The sequence below is a fragment of the Equus caballus genome, chromosome 4, assembly GCF_041296265.1.
Source record: "Equus caballus isolate H_3958 breed thoroughbred chromosome 4, TB-T2T, whole genome shotgun sequence".
NCBI lineage: Eukaryota > Metazoa > Chordata > Mammalia > Perissodactyla > Equidae > Equus > Equus caballus.
Genome location: NC_091687.1, coordinates 75,584,168 through 75,605,361, shown reverse-complemented (window position 1 = coordinate 75,605,361; position 21,194 = coordinate 75,584,168). Strand labels below are relative to the sequence as shown.

The 21,194-nt window shown below is 34.8% G+C and overlaps 1 protein-coding gene and 1 long non-coding RNA gene across 3 annotated transcripts in view; one reads left to right on the top strand and one right to left on the bottom strand.

Annotated features, from left to right (window-relative positions):
* PPP1R3A (protein phosphatase 1 regulatory subunit 3A) overlaps window positions 1-21,194 on the top strand; it is a 38,059-nt gene that overhangs the window by 3,132 nt on the left and 13,733 nt on the right. The window lies entirely within an intron of this gene.
* LOC111773224 (uncharacterized) lies at window positions 7,786-19,622 on the bottom strand. Of its 2 annotated transcripts, XR_002807544.2 has the most exons (4): window positions 19,485-19,619; window positions 18,600-18,674; window positions 16,693-16,784; window positions 7,786-8,824 (listed from the first exon to the last, which is right to left on the bottom strand). It is a non-coding gene; the product is annotated as an uncharacterized lncRNA (long non-coding RNA). The 2 variants fall into 2 exon arrangements; XR_002807543.2 differs by lacking the exon at window positions 18,600-18,674 and having other exon boundaries at window positions 19,485-19,622.

Below are 21,194 nucleotides of genomic sequence, written 5' to 3'. Positions count from 1 at the left end.
CCTGAGAAGAACTAAACCACAAAATGGTCTAAAGGCCTGTAAAGTTTCCTAATGAGTTATAAAAATGGAAAAAAATCTCTCTCCTTCAAAACCACAAATACATTTTCTGTACTTCTATAACTTAAAAATGACCAACATAATTCAAACCACATTTTGAAAAAACCGGTCGCCTCTGGAGGAGGCCTTTTGTGCTTAGTTTCAGTCCAACATGAATTTTTACATCTGATTTATATAGCACTCAAAATGGAGTGTATAAAGGAAATCCTGACAGATCCTTAGAACAGCATGTGCCATAATAGAATATTTATACAGCTTTTCCATGATAGAATTTATATGCAATGGGGTTTCAAATATTCCTAAAACTCACACAAGAGAGCATTATCAAATTTCTAAATGAATATTGCAGTTGGATTTCATTGTGAAGAATTTGGGTAGGGAAAAATAGCACACCTTATTAGTGTTATTTTACCAAACGTGTACTTGGCTAAAATAAAAATGAATTAATACTTATTTGATCAAAAAACTTATACCTTCTAAAATATCCTCCTTCCTCCAAAGAGTTATAGAATCTAAATGGGTCTTTTCTGAGCATTTCCACCCTTCCTATGTAGCCTAATTTGGAAGTCATCTCTTTCAGAAGATAAATACAGAACAGAAATGTTTGTGAATTTTTGCTCCAAGCATGCATGTGGATTAATAAGAGTGTGTAATATGTCAGAGTTAAAATGAAAAGAAGTCTGTCCTAATGTAGACAATATCATCTAACTTGAATTCTTCTTAATACCAAAGTTAATTTACCATCAGAGTCCTGGAGAGTGTATCTTCTGAAAGTGTCGATAATCCCCTCTAATAAATACAGAGAGATCTGTGGGAACACATTTAGTGAGGTAGGATTTCTGTGATGTCAGTCACCCTGGGCACGATATTTTCTCTATGGAGATTTTTTTCAGGTCAGGGTTTGCAAATCTCCACATTGATGTGGTTGTCCATTTCATTTTTGATGCTTGTTAATCTACCCACTTTGGATAGAAAGAGATATCTAGAGGGAGAGGAAAGCAGAGTTTATAACTCATAAGCATGTGACTGAGAGTGACCCAAAGGTATTTAATTGCACTGAAAGGCATGCATCATGAGATACTTGATAAGTGTCACCACATATGTGTTACTGGTGCATGTACTAGCTTACTAAGCAGATTTCTGATCTACGTTCCACAGGCTTTATTTCAAAATAACTGACCAAAAGAAATATATGCATTGATATAAATTACATTAAATGGACATAGTTAAATAAGCTAAAGTTGCCTGCAGAAGCAGTATAACCTCAAAGTTAAAATTACGGGCTTCAGAGTTAAACATATCTGAGTTTGAGTCCAAGCTCCACCACATATTAGCTGTGTGAACTTGGGCAAGTTAAACTTGGTTTCCTCCTCTGTTAATTGGGAATAACAATAGTACTATCTCCTAAGGGTTATTTGAGAATTCCATAGATAATACATATAAACTTTTGGCGCAGTGTCGGACACATAGTAAGTTATCAATAAATGATACCTGATATAAAAAGACGAGACTAACTTTACCTTTAGGTGGATCTGAAAAACCCCAGAAAGGTTCAACCTGCACAAAAGTCCCCCTCCTCTTTCCTTTTACAGTTCCCAAATTTTCAGCTTTGGAGAGCGATTTCTTTGTCTCTTATAGTATTTTAATCAATAAGCAAAACTAATTGAGTTGTAAATTATCTTGAGATGTGTGTCACCTCCTATCTGGAACATCTTAAAGCTGGAAGAGCTCTTAGTAACTGTTCAAATTTCCACATTTCATAGATTAAAAAATGGAGGACCCGATCAGAAGGAGTAAAAAAGGCATTAATTTTGTCATTGAACAGTCATGTGTATTAATCCCAGTATAAAATATAGACTTAATAGCTATGTGGCTGTGGATATACTACTTTACTTCTCAAAGCCTCAGTTTATTCATCTATAAAATAGGAGTAATTATGCCTGATGTTGTGATGATTAAATTAAAGTAAAATGAGATTATATTTTTAAAAGTTCTGGTAAAGTATAGGGCATATATAAAGTAGTCATCAAAAGCCAACTACAATTGCCATCATCATTATCAAATCTTGCTCAGTTGACTAATTTCCTGATTCTTGGACTTGCATTACCTCTCCAGACATCTTAGGTGTTCTTGTTCAGGTTCCAAAACTCATTCAAGTGTTTACCAAGGGCCTGTGTGTCAGGGACTGTGTTGTTAGGACCAGTATCCAATGGAGAAACATGGCTGGAAACATGACTCTTGGAAAATGAGGAGAGGCCACAAGGGAAAATGCCTCACAGGGGCTGAGAGCAGAGAGGGGGAGAAAGGAAACACCAAAACCAAGCTCAGATTCCTTGAGTACAAAATGGAAGCCGTGGATAAAAAATGAAAGGAGAATTATTTATATTACATTTCAGCTTTTCTCCAACATGTGATCTATAACTGATCTTGTGTGCTGGCCAGGAGAGTGAGCCTCTCAGCATCTCCCCTCACCCCCAGCTGCTAAAATGTATGTTCTCAACTGTTGGGTACCCAGACTGACTTCATCTCATTTTTCATTTTATTAAGTGAAACCAATTTATTATTTTAAGCAAAGAAATGGCATGATATAGGTGTTGGATGGTATTTATAACTTGGCCAGGTGAATGCAAATAAATTCCTGAAAGATTTTTAATGCCAAAGGAGAAGACTGATCAGTCTTCAGTTTTTGTACAAGGAATAGAACCAGCCATATTCAAAAATGGGAAAGAGAGAAATACCTTCTAAAGCATGATTTTAAGATTACAGAGAGTTTATCTTTCAGGGTGGTAAAATTGTTAAAATGGGGCCAAGAAAAGCATTGGAAAATGGGGCATAAGATATGGTCATGTTGCGTGTTCCCGTCAGAGCCATTGGATTGTGAAACTTTCTTCATTTACATTTACAGTATAATCTGGGATCCTGGAAATAGTCCAAGAGGTGTAAATAGCCCCATGAGGCCTTTAAGACTTAATGCATTCTATAACTAACTTGTTTTGAGTCTGTACTAATTGTGGAAGCTGGGTCTGTTTAAGGGAGGGACCTCTGGCAAGGCCGTGTGGAAACATAAAACACAGCTGCACAGGACTTGTCAAGGAGACTGTTTGGAAGCTGCCAGCTAGTTGGCAGCAAGGAGCCAACTAGCTTAGAGTTTCCCTGGAATTCTACCAGGGCTTCTTGGCTTCCTGGTTTTGTGAAAATCCATGCTCCTCTAAGCCTAGACTTGCCCTAGAGTAGTTTTGAACCTTTTCTGAGAGAAGAGGAACAGGAGGGTCTCATCAGTCAGGGTTTCTCTCAAGGTCTACGTTAAGGGAATCACTGTGGATGCCATGCCTCATGTGGATCTTCTGGGATCTTTAGGAGCCTAACTTCCACACCTGAAGCTATAGAAAGGGAGCCGGGCCCAAGAACTCTGAGCCGATAAAGCTTTGGGCAATAAAAGTATTGTGAATCGAGACACTTAGTTTTTCATCTTTTTTAAATTCTGCTGACTGTGACTCTTGTCCCTCTTTGAAGTTTTTACCTCGAGACCCTAACAGGAATAATGTAAGGGAAGTGACCTCAGGGGCAGATTTCTGAGATGGGCTTCATTGCCCAGTGCCCTGTCGAACTTCAAAGATCCTCTGTACCCTGACACTTCACTTTGAAACTGTGCCTGAAATTTATTTATATATGTATGCACGTACATATAATACATATAAATACATTTTTATATATAGCAGGTATATAATATACATATGTATAAAATACAAAGTATATATATGTGTAACTTCTTCTTAAATGCAGACACCTTAGGATGGCATGGGTTATTTCTATCTTACACCTGACTAAGATCAGTTGTACAATGGAGCTTTGACTTTGTGCTGAGACAACAGAAATGGATACTTTTAGGGCTGAGAGCACTATGGTGTACAAGGCAGATTTGAGTACAGAGTTGTGTTAAGGGCTCCTTAGAAGCATGAGGACTCGAGGTCTGGAGTGTGTTTGTGCGTATTTAGGGGGGAGTGGGGAAGTGGATTCCAGAAACAACAAGGCTCAATGGAAATAGCATCAGCTCTAAAGTAGGGCAGATTTGTGCTTTCCTCCTAACTAATCACTAACTGTGTGAACTTCAGTTATAATCTGTATCCATTTTATTCAAGTGTGAAATAGGGATAATACTTTCCCCTTGACAGAGTTGCTATGAGAAACATGTGAGCTAACATATAGAAGCATCTATCCCAGTTGTTGACACTTTCTAGATACTCCCCATGGCATTGGTGATAAATTCCACATTTTAAAATCTTGTATATGGCTAGTGCTATGCCAAAGATTAACGGAGGAATGCTTTTTTCCCTCATTATCATTCCTGCTACCAGGACCCAGCCTAATACAAATAGTTTCAAAATTAATTATGTGACGGGTTCAATAACCTTTTGGGCATTAACCAGGGAAACTAATATTCATGGCATTGCTTCTATGGGAAAAAACAGTTTCCAAATTCCAGCAACTTCTGGGTTACAAGCAATTTTGGAATATCACCTGTTCATAAGTTGGACGCTATGTTTTGGTATTTTTTTTTTAATGAACTGCAGCCTATTTTTTCTGAAGGTAGTTCTTAAGATGGTTCTTTTGGACTAAATAAGTTGGCTGCACACAATTTCACCTTATCATCCCTGTATTCCTATGAATAGAACATGAAATTGAATTTTATATAATTCTTTTCCTCTAAGAAAATATATTGTACACCACTGCATTTTGGTCATTCCTTTGTTTTAAAGCATTCTCTGGACTCTACCACTATACAAAAAAGAAAAAGTTCCTCAGGACATATCTCTCAAATCTTTTAAGATTTTTATTCTGCTCCCCTAATAACTTTCTTCGGGTAATTGGCATGGTAGAGTTATTATCTATTATATAAATAATAACTGGTTTTGAAGCCTTACTCTTACCATCCTGCTGTTTAAAGATATGACAAATAGAAATAAATTGTTAAATTGGACTGTCATACAGCATTGTTTAGTGACAGAGACCAATTGTACATTAAACAACCTGACTTAGGAAATTTTACTATTTCCTCCCCCTTGTGTTACTCTGGAAATTGTCTGTCTATGTTGTACATCAGTGCTGTTCAAGTCACAATTAGAAATAGAATTCTAACATCATAAGATAATGATTGTCCTATGCATATATGTGGATTTGAATTTTATTTTCCTCTTTTAAAATTTGCAGTAGTAAAAAAGATCAAAGTATCCCTAAATTTATATTTATAAAGCATGCCAAATAATACCTACTTTTTCTAATTAAGTGAAACAGATTTTATCATCCATTTAACACTGGTGGTATTCTGGCTTGTTTTACAGAATTAAGCCATGATACAACCCTAACCTTTTGACTCTAAATCTATAAGAGAAATCCCAGGGTGATCTTCATTCTTAAAAATTACTGTGGATGTCTTCACACAATTACAGTTCCCACTGAATTGCTCAGGTAAATTTCAGCTTCATAAGCCGTATATGGAATGAAACCAGGCAAAATTCTCACATTTTGTTAATATCTCCTTTGGAGGACTAATGTTTATATAAATAATTTTATAATATATTGTTACAACTTAAATCTTTTGAGTATTTGCCAATAGAAAAATTGCACAGATTTTTCACAGCCAGGTGAGGCAGAAAAAAAAAATCTTCACATATAATCTTAGGTAGATGTATGAGACTATCATGTTTAGTGTAAATAAAACTATATTTGTTTCCAAGGTTAATATAGCTTTGATTTCCGAACAATTTTCATTGAGTTGTATTGTGGAAGAGACCTTTTAACTCTATCCTTTGCTTTCTGATAGAATTAGTCTGAAAACTGCCCAAGCCATGTGATTGTATATTCTCTTCTTGATCATCTCTTGGGATTTTGTGTCCTTAGGTAATATATTCCATCAGGAAATTCTGTCTTTACGTGGCCATTCACATTGTTCTGTCTTTAATCTTGTCATTAGTTTGTTCTGATTCTCAGTTGAATTCAATGTGGGAGTCTCTATTCTAATGATTAAGCAGAATTATATTGTTTCTGTGACTGATTTCTGTTTTCCATGTCAAATAACCTCTGTAACTTTAGACTTTTCCCCTGAGGTCCAAACTAGTAAACTAATAAACTAGTCTGTAGTATTTTAATGCAAAAGTCAGAGAAGAAACTCATCGCCAACTGGATTTTCTTAAGGAGTGAGTGGTATCGCAGTTGTGAGAACCATGTGTTGCCAGGACTGATGTATCAGGGGCAGCCCAATAGGCTAATAGCAGACTAGCTAAGGAGCTCTCCCAATCCTGCTGTCTTTAGCTTTGAACACTGGAGGTATTATTATTATTACTGTACTTCTCATGGGAGTCAGAGCAAGGAAGGAAACTTTATTTTACAAAATTACAAAGTTTAAAGCATTTCAGAAGATCACTCAGTTTATTTCTCAATCCTACATAAAAAGGTAGCTGTATTAGAATTTTTGAAACCCTCTTACACAAATAATGAATAATTAAGAATAATAGTTACACTGTTTTCTAGATATCTAATTTTTTAATAAAATGTAACTCAAGAATGTAATTGCATAATATATTGAAAAGGAATTTTGAATAGATTTGTAAAAATCAAACGTAATATAGACCAGCTGAAATTTAAATTGATTGTAACTGTATCCTTTTGTAGAAAGGTTGATACAATGCCTACAAGAATTCATTTGAATATATGTTACATTTATTTTGTATTTTATCCTCCGTGTGTGTGTACAATTTTAATTAAAAGTTATTTGCTATAATCAATGAATATGTGCAGAGGACAGGTACAGTCAATCTAGTTGATAATTTATTTAGTAAATTGAACATAGGGAGCAGTATAAGTAATACTGTCCATCTACATTCAAATTATCCTTGATGCATTACTTTTTTTGTGGAAAAAATACACACACACATATGTATATGTGAGCTTTTCACTTAAACCTTGTTTCTTTCGTGTGTGTGTAATATATATAGTAAAGATACTCTTCAGGTAGTTCATATGTTTTCTAGTATTTCATATTTTCTATATTAGTAATATCTCATTCCAAGCTAACTTTGCCAAATAAGTTAAGTTTTAGACAATGCTAGTTATATGAGCATTCAAGACATTTGTTTACAAATCTCGTAAAACTCATGTAGTCCCACAGGAACTATTGTTGACTTATCCATATTACGGGACTTGCTTTTGCCCTTTCATTGTTTGTTATGCTTCCTTTAAATTACCAGTATTTCTGGCAGCATTTTCCCCTGGAGTAGCTATTCCTAGGGTACAAAATAAAACAACTTTCCTCAAATGAAAGAGATGCTGTTTGCTGTGTTTGCATCTGATGCAATTTATTTATAGGCAAGGAAATTAACATTTAGCAAAAGACTTACTGTTTATGAGATATTTTTATGGTTGGAAGGAAGAGTAATTTGCCATATGGCCCTCTATATCTGCTTGGGCGGGATGTTTACAATGGTGACCTTTTCCTGCAGTTAAAAAAAACTCTGTGGGCCACCTTCACAACTGGACTGCAAGTTCCTTGAGGTCAGGAACAGTGTATTCGTATAAGCATATTCTCCATGGCGACTAACACAGGGCTTTGCATATAAAAAGCTCTGAAAAAAATACTTATTAAAGGCAAATGGTTTTCTCATTGATAACCCTTAGGCTTGGTAAAATCTAAAAGTACCTTCTGAATAATTAAAGAATGAATTATGCTTATTATAGTTTTAATGAAGAATGCTTTTATTGTTTTCACAATCTTTAAAAATCAGATGCCTTCTGGTCATCTCCATCTGGATATCCAGGTGGCAAATTAATTCCCTTATGTCCCAAACCAAAGTTACCTTTTCCCTCCCATGGTAATTTCTCTGCCTTTAGTCTCTATTTTGTTTAAAGTCATAGTCATCATTCCTATCGTGCAAATAAGAAACTTCCATATAATGACTGATTTCTCTTTTGCCAACTCCTATTAATTCTACACCCTGATTATAGTCTATGGCCATAGAGGTAATGATTGCTCATTTGAAGAAAAATAAAAATTATTTTCAAAATTAAGAATAGAATAGAATATTCAAAGCTGTATTTACATATTATAAAAACAGCCGATAAAAGAGAAGTTTATCTCTGTGATAAGAGATATATTTGTTATCTAAATTGACTCAAAATTAAATATGGAATTGAACACATTAACCCTTATAACATTTATGGACAGTCTAAATTCAGATGATTACTTTCAGTTACCAAGGTATCAATGAAAGATCAAATTGAGAAATAAATTAATATAGTCTACTAAAGATATTCTCATTATTGTCTTTTCTTCTTTCCTATGTTTTCTAAAGAGCTAATCCATTGAGTCAACACAATGTTAATTTTCAGTAATGTCAAATAATCTTAGCATCTCAAATAAAAGAAATAGTCATTGAGTAGCCTTTGACTGCCTTCGTACCACGATCCAGACCAGTGGTACTAGAGTCAGAAAAATTCAACAGGCTGAAAGCCAAAAGAAGAAAGGCAGATATTGTATGTCCACTGATCAGAAATGAGTCATTCATTCTTTCTTCTTGCCAGGGCCAGTACTCCTGTTAGTGCTGCTGCTGCTCCTGTGGCGCTCACTGATTCCGATACCTGTGGATTCTGAGCGTGGCTGTTGTCCTGTCTGCTGTGTACCTATACCTGTGTAGATTCCTCCTGTGTACCTAAACCTGAACACTATTATATACCACTGTCATCTGTCTTGAGATTGTGGAGTCTTGGTCTTCCCCTACATGAAACCACAAAAATAAAGACAATTAAAGAGGAATAATGCAATGCATCTAAATGTTTAAGCTTAAAACCTACAAAAAGGTAGTGTGATGAATCAGCTATGCTCTATTGAGTACTATTTTTAAAAATATTTCAGATTTAAAGAAAAGTTACAGGAAGAATATGAAGACTTCTTATACTCCTGCATACAAATGTTTTAAAACTGTATAACAGACGAGTCGAGTTGCATTGATCCTTATAGGCGAAAGCTTTTCCCTTTGAAAAATTTAAGCAGTGGTAATTTTCTAGTTTGTAGCTAATTGCCGATTTTGCAGAATATAAAATATATGTAAAATGTTTTGTGAAAATATTAACAAACTCAAATGGAAATAGTACTGTTATCATCAGGCATATTATAGTGCTTTTAAAACTTTAAAAATAACATTATTTTCTTTTTATGACATAAGATGAAACAAATATATATTTTTAGGAAATTAGCGTAAATAATTATATTTTTATATGGCAAAAATAATAGTATACCCTATCTATAATGATATATCAATTAACTCTTACATCATCACCCTCAACTAATGTCTCATAGTTTTCATTAGGAGTTTTAGTATAATTTTCCTAATATCCTAAAGAACACTATTGTACAAAACCTAAAGTCTCCACCCAAAATACAAATATATTATTGAGGTAGTTCATGCATGGCATTTGTAAATAGTTATTTTTCACTTTCTCAGAAGTATTTCAATGAAATTAGCTGAAAATTAAAGTTTTATCATTTACATTTGTTGTTTTCCCTTTAACTTTCAATATACCGATGTGCCTAGTTTCCCACTGAAAATGTTACTTAGGAGACAATTGAACATTTTCTGGGGAGGGCTTAGCCATGGACTGAGTAATCTGGAGGGATATTTTTTAGTGTGATAGAATATACTTGTCTATGATGATTGTAACCTCTAAGGAAATTAATTTTTTGGAAACCTTTTTCAAAATTGTGTTGGTGTGATTATAAGGGTCAATTGTGTGTGTGTGTGCGTGTGTGTGTATTTCTCCAATTCCTGGAAAATTTCTTGACCACTTATGGTAATCTTGGACCAATTCCCTTTCATTCTTCTAATTTTGTGTCTCAGGATCTGCAACATTTGTTAGAACTTGGCTATAAAACCAGGTGGGACTCTCATCTCATGGATGGACTATAGCCTATCGACAACTCTAATTCTGATATTTTACTACTTTAATAAATTAGCTTGTATAAACTTAAAGAATGTATGTTTTAAATCTATTATTATTTCTTAAGTTATAGAAAATTATCTCCCATTATATCACCTTTATAAGCAAGGCCAGTCCCATTTCACAAAGGAGAAATTTAGGCAAAAAGGGCTTATTTGATCAAGTCCAGGAAATATAGAAGATTTTTGTGATATAAGGTTTGTGATATAAGGTCTCTAATTCCCTATGGCTCTGAACCGTAGTACCTCTTTATTCATAAAGAAATTGTGGAGTTCTTATTTTAGGTGGAATTCTCCTAGGTAGCTTCTATCTTCAAGCGTTCATTTGGTTAGGGGATAATATTTATATACAGCAGAAGTTAGTTATCAACATAGCGTGTGCCAAATGGAATGCCACATACTCAGAGGAGATCACAGGAGATACAGAGCAACAGGCATTAGAGAAATGATTGTACTGCAGGATGCTCTGATTAGGAACAGCATTACAGAGGAATTGAACTTGACTTTGAAATAGAGAAGGGGCAGAAGAGCATTTACATAGAGTAAAAAATATTTGTGGAAATGGCAGTGAAAAAGACAAATTGGAGGTTTTATTAGTCAATCAGACTGCCTGGAATGAAAAGATTTGTGGGAGTCAAGCTTGGAAACCAGAGCTGAAAAATAATTGTACACTCTTGCCAGTAACTTTAGTCTCTATGCTCATGGACAAAGTAGTATTTTAGTTATATTAATCCAGAAAGAGCATGCAGGGTAAATTAAAGTGGAGAGCAAAGTATGAACCAGGTGGCTAACTGCAAGGATATTGATGTAATTGTAAATGTTGAGTACAATTTCCCAGTGTTTTTATCACAAGATGCTTTCCATTAATGATGTTATATGAAAGATTCTTCATTGCCCTGAAAAACTGCTCATGGCGTTTATGAACATCATTATACTTAGGATTGTGTTTGAGATGCGTTGTGGATTAAATGTTCATAACCACTTTTTACTTTCTGTCTCTATATGTTGGGATGTTTAAAACAGGTTTTATCCTTTTTTCATGATCAATAACAATTATTTAATTTTGCTGTAGGTCATCTTTAACATAAATAAGCAGATATGTATTAAGGCACAGATATTTAGATATTTCTATACTTATTTCACAGTGATTCATTTTACAGCTCTGATCATGCTTAGGGAAAAATTCTTTTTTTAATTAGTTTAATCAAATTCTTCCTTCAAAATCTAAGGTTTTGTTTTAACTTACTGAAAAAGATTAGTCCAGGCATCTCAATCTTTATCTCCTTGGGTGGATACACTGGATGGATACATACAGTAGTATGGTTTCTTCTATAATACCAATTACCTCAAGATTGAGAGGGTATGGGTCTTGGTTGACATGAAAGAAAAAAATCATTAAAATATCAGTAGCAGAGCTCTTACTAGGCCCTTCAGCTTGTGAACTGACAGGGAGTTAAAAAAAATCAGTGACTGGAAGAAATCAATAAAGGACCTTCATGCATTGAACAAATATTTATTGAACATGTACTATGTGCCAGGTATTGTTTTAAGCACTGGGGATACAACAGCAAAAAACTGACAATCCCTGTCCTCGTGTAGCTTGCATTTGAATGGAGGGAAAACTAATAAGTAATAAACATAAAGAATAAGTAAGTTATTTAGAAGATGATAAATGCAATTGAGAATATAAAATGCAGAGCAGCATAAGAAGAACAAGGAGTCAAGGTTGCACTTCATTTAGAAGGTGACAATTGGTGAGACACTTGAAGAGAGTTGGTCATGAAGAAATCTAGAGGAAGAGAATTCCATGCTGAATGAAGCTACCAGTACAAATATTCTAAGTAAGTTCAAGTGAAGGCCCTTCCCCTTCTCTTTGCATTGAGCTCTCATGCTCAGATCTCCTATAGCCTCTTGGACTTATTTCCCAGAAGACCAGTCACTACCCACAAGGTCTCTGAGAGAAAGGAGGAGTGCAGAAAAAGCACAGATGAGAGAGTGTAATCAGCAGTTTGTCCTTGACACCAAACTCTTTTAGGGTCCCTGTCTCCTTTCTCTGGCTGCTTTCTGGCTACCCAGATCCCCATATCCTATCTTTTAGGTCTACCTTTTGCACTGAAGGACACATGTACAATTTTGTTTTAGTGAAGGTGTAGCCGGGCTATAGTTAATCTAATCAAAGAAGAAACTCTGCATTTGAGTTATCTTAAAAAGCATGACACAATTGTATCTATCATTTTTATTTGCAAAATGTTTTGATTACCTTGAATGTAGAATATTAGTGTTGTACTATTGGATAAGTCTAATTGGTACTTGTAAGAATAAAACATTTTTCATAAAATCAACATTATATACATATAAATTAAGCAAACCATTGGAAAATGATGATTCTGAAAGACAGCAAATGTAATCTTGCAAGTGCCTTCACTTATTATCAAATCAGGAAAAAAGAAGACCAGAATACATGTGGTTACGGTATTTTTATATGAAACATTCTCTTCCATAGGATAAACTCCAAACACATTAAACTATCAGCATTATTCACAAACTTATGTTTAAACCAGTAAATTGCACATTCTGCCTTTTTCAATAACTGTCACCTCATCTCCATTATGTTCACCTCAGGACTCTATTTCTTTTATGGGATCTAACCTACTAGTGTCCTTGACAACACACTTTATGGTGCTTGCATTTACAATAATTGTTGGGCAATTTGCCACATAGTACAACTGGAAAATATTTTACTAGCCCAGGTCTAAATCTTCACAAACACCATCAATTTTATAATGAGCAATACAGTTGTTAACTTAGAAATGATGAATGTCTCTTATCCTAAATGGCATCTAGGTTGCCTTTTGGTTAAAAAAAATTTTAATTCACTGAAGTATGGATAGGTAATACCCTTGATGAATGAAAATTAATTGCTGTATAGAACGAACAAAGCAGAAGTACAATCCACGTAAAAGTTATATTAAAACTAGGCTGTTTGATAAGGTATACCCTCTCCTCCTCTCCCTCAAGGAAAATCTTAATAGAGTGTTTTTATTGAAGGACCTAGTTTCACACTAACCATACCTTCATGCAGGAAAAGCTAGTGTAGAACAGTACTGTAACCAGGGTTTCTCAAAGTGGGCTGCACATAGGAAAGGGAAAAATAAGACACCTATATCCAGATCCCAATACAAAGACTCCAATTTAATCACTCTGGGCTGGGCTCCAGGCTTAGGTATTTTTTAAAAAGCTCCCCAGGTGATTCTGATGTGTACAAGGGCTGAGAAGGACCGGCATAAACATAGGTGTTCTGAGCTATAATTTTTTTAAATTGAAAATCATTTAGTTTCAGTATCTACAAAAGAATAATACTATTTAAACAGAGGAAAATTATTAAATCTAAATGAAATAACACTTTTACAAATACAGGATGAGAGATTTTTAGCAACAGTAGCAACATTAAGGACTGTGTGGACAGTGAGATACAAAAGATGAGCTTTATGAATAAGGCATTTTTTTAAAGATCTTTTGCCCCTGTGATGACTTGGGGAAGAGGAAATGAGCACAACTAAACAGCATGGTAAAGTTAATTTCCATTTAGAATGGAGTAAACTTTTTAGAAAGTATTTATTTTTCCTTTTAAAAAATATTTATTTTATGATTCAGAAGATCAAACTTTTCAATACAATCTTTAAATCTTATTGCAGGATCTGACCTTCCTCTAGTCTGATCTCTCTTTACAAGCTCATGTGTATATGCTGTTGCTATTGCCTTCCCTGGCCACCTTCCTTCCCTGAGTTTGGGCTAGCTTTCTTATTTTCTTCTGTAGGACTCCATGCTTCCCCAATCATGAAAGTACAACTGTGATTTTAAACTTCTGGTTTGCATTTATCCTTCTTTAGACTGTAAACCTTATGAAGGCAGAGTTTGTTTAATCTTGGCTTGTGCTCATGGTTTAACTTCTAGCATGATGCCTAGCACATATTAAATATTTGTTGAATAAATATACATTGAATTTTGTCCAACATTGTTCTGAATTAGCATGGTGTCCAGTAGAAGGACTGAGTTCTTTTAAGCCCACTTGATAGCAGTGTTCTTCAGAGTGTTGACTGTAGTCTTGTGTTGCCTTGTTAAAAGTGTGGCAGAGGTCCCCCTCTGTAAGAATGCAACTGCATCTCAGCAGAATTCGGCTCTTGTCCCTGACTAGTCTGTGGTCCAACTTTAGTCACCTGCTCCTTGCCTTTGGTTTCCATCTGGTTCTCAACTTATCCTTCCCCAGTACTGTTTGCTCTTGTACTAATCTCCAACCAAAGTCTATTTTAGTGAGCTCTTGTCACTTCACCTTATTAGGATTTCCTGGTAATGAACTTTGTTCTATTTAATCAGGGATCCAAAAGCCTTCAACCGGGAAAGCCATCTTGGCACCGATGAGCTCTTCCCTGCCTACTCCATCGCTTTCAGTGGTAGGCTCCAGAGAAAATAAGATGGTGCTTGTACTATAACCTTCTAGAATCAGTTCGACTTCTTTTCTTGAATCTATATGTTCATTTGCATCATCTCTGAATCCACTTACATCTGCTCCAGTCTAGAACCTGGGTTAGGACCAATAACTGGTGGATGTTTTCTATCATTTAGTATTGAAATTAACATGAGCATGAATGTGAAGTGTAATTAGCTGTGTGTGATAATTATGTTAATAAAGATTATTTATGCTAATAATAATATTGCCTCCTATTTAAAGAATTTTAATCAAATAAATCTTTGTAGATCTATTTAAGGTAGCAAAGACCTTAAAGCTAACTTAAAAATTTTATTACTTAGACATCATCCAAATTAAAAACTTTTGCACTTCAAAAGACACAATCAAGAAATTGAAAAGACAACCAACAGAATAGCAGAAAATATTTACAAATCATATATCTGATAAGTGACATATCCAGAAGAACTCTTACAACTCAATAATAAAACGACAAATATCCCAATTTAAAAATGGGAAAAAGATTTGAGTAGACATTTCTCCAAAGAAGATGGATTAATGACCAATAAACACATAAAAAAGTATTCAACATCATTAGTCACTAGAAAAATACAAATCAAAACTACAGAGAAGTGTCATTTCACACCCACTAAAATGACCATAATCAATAAGACAGATAATAACAGGTGTTGACGAGGATGTGGAGAAATTGAAATTATAGAATTACCATAAACCCAGCAATTTCACTTCTAGGTATCTGTCCAAGGGAAAAAAAACATACATCCACACGAATACTCGCATGTAAATATTAATGGCAGCACTATCCACAAGACCCAAAAGGTGGAAACAACTCAAAGGTGCATCAACTGGTGAACGGATAAACAAAGTGTGGTGTGTCTATACAATGGAATACTATTCAACAATAAAAAGGAAGTACTGATACATGGTACAACATTGATTAACCTGAAAAACATTACGCTCGGTGAAAGAAGCCAGACGCAAAAGAGCACATATTGCATGATTCCCTGTACAGGTATATGAAATGTCCAGAAGAGGCAAATAAATAGAGACAGAAAGATTAGCAGGTGTCTAGGACTCGGGGTGGGAATAAGTTGCGACTCTAATGGGCATGAGATTTCTTTTTGGGGTGCTGGAAGTGTTCTAAAATCAGATTTTGGTGATGGTTGCACAACTCTATCAATACACTAAATATACTAAAAGTCATTGAATTGAATACTTAAAACAAACGGATTTTGTTTATGTAAATTACACTTTAATAAAGCTGTTAACTTAGAAAATTATAATACTGAGTTTGCATGGGGACATACGTATTTTATGATAAGTAGATAAACACTTTGGTATACCCATACAGAGTTTAGAGTTATGGAGTTTATAAGTTTAGAACTAAGGGTCTGTTTTTCCTGAAATTTAGTATAAAAATACTTGTGAAAGATTGTATTGTATTTTAGATGAGACTAGAGTAATAAAGTGGCAAGAAAATGAATAAAGGTAGCAGGTAAAGTCCCAGATGAAAAGTTATATTATAACCTATTTCCCATACATGGTATGTGGAAAAAGCTTCAAGAGATACTAGAGTACCTTTCCATGAATTCTGTAGCTGATTCTGCTGCAGGAATAAGGAATATAAGTTTGATCCCCTTCTTCTTAGTATGTTAATTCAAACATTGAAGCACTTTCACTCTATAACGTCTTCATATTGTTTCAATAGGGAATGTGGGTATTAACTTCATCTTTTTGTATAAGTGCAAAATGCTGACATAATAATATTAGCGAATAGTTATTGATTACTTGCTGTATGCCAGACACTGAGTCATTTAAATCCATTTCCTCATTTAACGTGTTACGTTGATACGAATACTTGCTCTTCTTAGTTGGTTTAACTGCACTATTTTTCTTCCAATGTTCTCTCTCTTGGGTCTTTCTCTGCTCTCCTTTTCTTTTCTCTGCTCCACTACTCTTTCCCACCCACCTTCAGTCCAAATTATTCAACTGCTGGTTATACTATTCATGTTTCAGAGTTTTAATTTTAAAAACAAGTACTTTGTTCATGTTGCTCTGCCTTTGGCTAATTTGACATTGGAGGAAAATATCAAATCAGATTTTTGTGCTGAATTTTGAGTGATTTAGTCAAAGTGTTCAAGTGGTTTGCATATGTAAACGTACCTTAAATCAAAGAAACACAGGCTGAAGGGGAGGCGGTCTTCAAATGTAAAGTGGTAGATTCCACACGAATATAGAATCTTTTGTGAAGAAATCTGCAACAGAAGATGGAAGAAAGAAAATAGTTCACAAAGATGTGGGTGAAGGGTTGGCAAAGAAAATATGTAACACAAAATGTGGACATTTGTGAGGTATGCCTCAGTGCATTGCATTAATGATTTGCATATTAAGAAGTCACGAGTCTTCACATTAATGAATCCCTAACTAGTGTCTGACACAATAGACTGAAACGTCCCTGGAGGAGTCATTATGGCCTATCATGTCAATGATCCGCATATTAATGACTCTCTTACATGCTCATCAACAGGTAGCCTAATAGGTTTCCATTGAGTTCTTTTTCATTTGCTTTTTAAAATGCATCCCTCTCCTCTCTTCCTTTTGTAATACTATTGTGAAGAATTGACAAAAAGGTGCATTAAGATGATTTTAATGTGTGACGTAAGTTCACAAAAGCATTAAATTAAGAAATAATGCTTTAAGACTTACTGAGCCTGCCTAGAAAACTTTTCAAATGCAGTTAAATACAAACCCAGTTTGATAATTAGGGTTCTTATTTGGATTTTAACACAAACCATCCAACCCAATTTACCATATTTCTCTTTTCCCTGATATACCAATTTATGCTGTGATTAGCATAAGTAGAAGAGCTAGTTTGAAAATATGTTTGTGAAACTGAATTGCTTGAAAATGGAAATTAATTCTAACAGATTTCATATCATAGAGGTTACTAAACACTTAATAAAACTAAAAAGCAGTGGCTGATAGTATAAAAAAATAAAAAATACAGAGGAAATGTTAGACATATATTAATTGCACGGCAATAAAGAAATAGTCCCAGGATCCGAAAAAATGACTCTATAACTTTTAAATTTAACATTTACTTAAAAGTAGTCACAGGAAGACACTGAGTATCTTAACATTTCTAACTTGCATTGGCATGTCTTGACTTTCGTTGGTCCCAATTATAATATTTAAGATATCTAGTGATTTTTTACAAACATAAAACCTGCGACCTCCTAAACGAAATACTGATGAATTGCTCTTCCAGTATTTTTATTGAATTATAAACCATTTCATCTGTTGTACTCTCCAAATGAAAGGAAGAGTATTGATATAGGCTTGAAATTCTTTGTCAAGAGACAGGAATGGGACAAAAGCTGAGTAAAAAGTTGAAGCTTGGCACTTTGTTCCCCTTAAGAAATTACAAAATGAACCACATGCAAACATCAGTGTCTTGAGGAACAATAGAGGACACGGCTGCTCAGGGGAGTGGCTGCAGGTTGGTGCTCTGGCCTCACACCTGCCACCCTCAGTTGGGCAACAGATAATTCTTCTGAGAGGTGTCGCTTGTGAACGATTTGATTTCAAAGTCTGGAAGTCTCATATCCCTTTTTATTTGCTCCCTCTCCTAACCCTTTCAAACATAACCCTTCTAAACACATACTGGGAATATCAATTTACATTTTATTTATTTAATTTTTTTGTGTGAGGAAGATTGGCCCTGAGCCAACATCTGCTGCCAGTCTTCCTCTTTTTGGTTGAGGAAGATTGCCACTGTGCTAACATCTGTACCACTCTTCCTCAATTTTTTTGTATGTAGGATGCTACTACAGCGTGGCTTGATGAACAGTGAGTAAGTCTGTGCCAGGGATCTGAATCCACGAACTCCAGACCGCTGAAGTGGAGCCCATGAATTTACCTAACCACTATGCCACTGGGGTGGCCCCTGATTTTACATTTTAAATTACTTTTCAAGGAGAGTTTTCAAAACGATCTGTAACAAAAATGCTGTAGAACTTGGATGTCAAAGCTTAGTATTTAACAAACCAAATCACTTAGGTGACACTTACATGTAGATTCCAGAGAGAAAACATGTTTCATCAAGATTTCTTTAACTTCAGTAAGCTGGCTCAGTAGTCATGACTCTGTGATAATGAAATTTTACACAACCACAGACAAATCAATATTATTATGAAGAAAGTAATGCCTGAAAGCTACTATCCTTAGAAAAAAATAGACATAACAATACTCTGATAATGTTTGAAAGATGGAGGCAATATAAGGCTCTTAGCAATCCCTTTACAGAGGAATTGTGAAGAATGAGAATGAATGTCAGACTTTTGAGGTAGCAAGACTCTCAGCTGGACAATCGCTACTTTCTTCTCACCCACCTGCCCCACAGGTGACAATTACTTCCTTTAAGAACTCACGTAAAATAAGGACTTCAGGTCGATAAGTTGAAGAAATCTTTTCCTGATATCTCTCTGATATATATTCTTTAGTTTTTCCAGTATCCGTAACTTAAAAACATTTACATTTCTCTCTTGATAGAATGTAATTGGCAGGCTGTGGCAGAGAATTCTCTTGGGCCAGGTTTACCTATAAGTCTTCTACTTAGAGTTCATGGATTCTTCTTGTAATTATGTCTCCCAAAGTAACCTACAATTTCTTTTTGGTTTACACTTGGGTCTCCAAGATTCTACTTAATCATGCACTAGATCCTCACAATTTAGTGCCCCTTTAGAAAGTACACATCTCTATAAAATTGCACACGGCGCCCAGATTCAATCACAGAATTAAACCTAAATAGTCTTTTCCTCCCTGATTCCTGTGGGATGGGATGAGCGAAAAAAAATAGTGCCACCACTTTGACATGACCAAGTAGATGTGAATGAGCAATCCTTGGTAGGAAATAAAGAGTTAGGAAATGAAAAAACTTTGGAAAAGTAACTTACCAAAGGATTCTTCAACAAGGCTGTGTTTTTCAGTTGCTTCCTTCTCTGCTACTGAAATTTCCTGCCTCAAGAAGGCACAGAAGCATTGTTTTCAGTACATTTTCAAGATCAAGCACTGAGGCAACGGGCAACACTCTAATTTAGAAATAGAAATAGAGAAAATTTTTCAGAACGTAGTAATTCAGTTGTATGGAAAACAGGAAAATGACTCAATAAAACCATCTATTGCTAAGGTCGTGGTATGTTCTTAGTTACCCGAATGCTTGAGACTTTTGCTTGAGTTTATTCAAAGGGCTTGTGGTTTGCCATGGTTTATGATTACATTTTAAAAGCAATGAATTAGCTTGTATAGTATGTCTTATCCGATACATTCGTTTATCCTAGTTAGTTGTAGATATTGGTAATGTTCCACTATTTGAAAAGTATTACCTGGACATAAGTAAAATAATGTGGAAATACATCCTTCTGTAATCTATATTACAAATAATGTAAGACTAGCTTACAAAATATGCAAGTAGGATTTCTCTCAATTTGAACTAATAATGCTGACTGTAAGATTGAATTAAGAATTTATCTTTCACTGTATTGAAATGTTAAGTTCTTATTTCTGTTGATCCTACTAGCATTTACATTTCTTTTGCAAAAAAAATTAAGGAATTTCCAAATTAAACATTTCAAAATTGTATTCATAGACTATTCCTATCAGTTATATAAATAAGGAAGTCTAAAACTGAGAAGAGAAAATTGGTTCCATTTTGAGCAATAAAGGAGTTAACAGGTAGTGGCTGCCTGGCTATGTAGAGAAGTGCCACCAGGCTCAATCTGGTCTCAGCAAGGAACTCTCTTGATCTGTCATCAGTGCTTCCGTGGGTGCCAGAGAGGAAGGCCAGGACAAGGGTACTGTGTTAGCTATCCCTAATCTAATCCAGAGCTTCCACTTCGAAGATAAGGAATGTGATGCCCACAAAAACCATGTTCCTTACAATGTTAGTTATTAGTCTCCAGAGTCAGAATTTAAGGGAAATATAAAGCCATTTAAAAATGTTTGATTTTTCCTTCTGAGATTATTTCTTGCTTCTTGCAATCCCTGTTAATAATGCAGAACTGTCTTCATTTTGTTTTCCTTTCTGCCATGATTATCAAGGAACTGAATTTAATTCATCTATCCGTCCTAAATTCCTTCTGCAGCATGTCTTAAAATTTTGTTCTTTAGACATTTCTGTTCGTAATTAGACATTCTCTCTCTAATTGTCTATCTTTTGATTAAATATGTCTCTTCTATCTTCGGTTCTATTTCGGATCCTTAGACTACCAGTGTTGTAACACCAAAGGAAAAGATAGGACGTCCTAGTAGTGGGTTAGTGTGTTACGAACTTCACCTCTCCTTAAGTACAAGTTTCTGCTTTCCTCCTTCTTCCAATTTATAAATGACTATAAAATGTCAGAATACTAGAAAGTAGTTTTTTAGAGAAACATCACCATAAAATTTATGAAAATAAATAGTACACAATATGTAATTATTTACCTTAGGAAAATTTTTTCAGTATTTCGGTAAATAACCACTTATCAGTGCTGGTGCTAATATACTCTTCCTAAGTGTCTTTTAAAAAAATTCTCAAATGAAGTGCAAGTTATTCCTAATTTAAAAGCTCTCCATTCATTTATTTTCCTTTCTTTCTTTAGAGGAGGAGGTGGAGGAAATAGAATGAG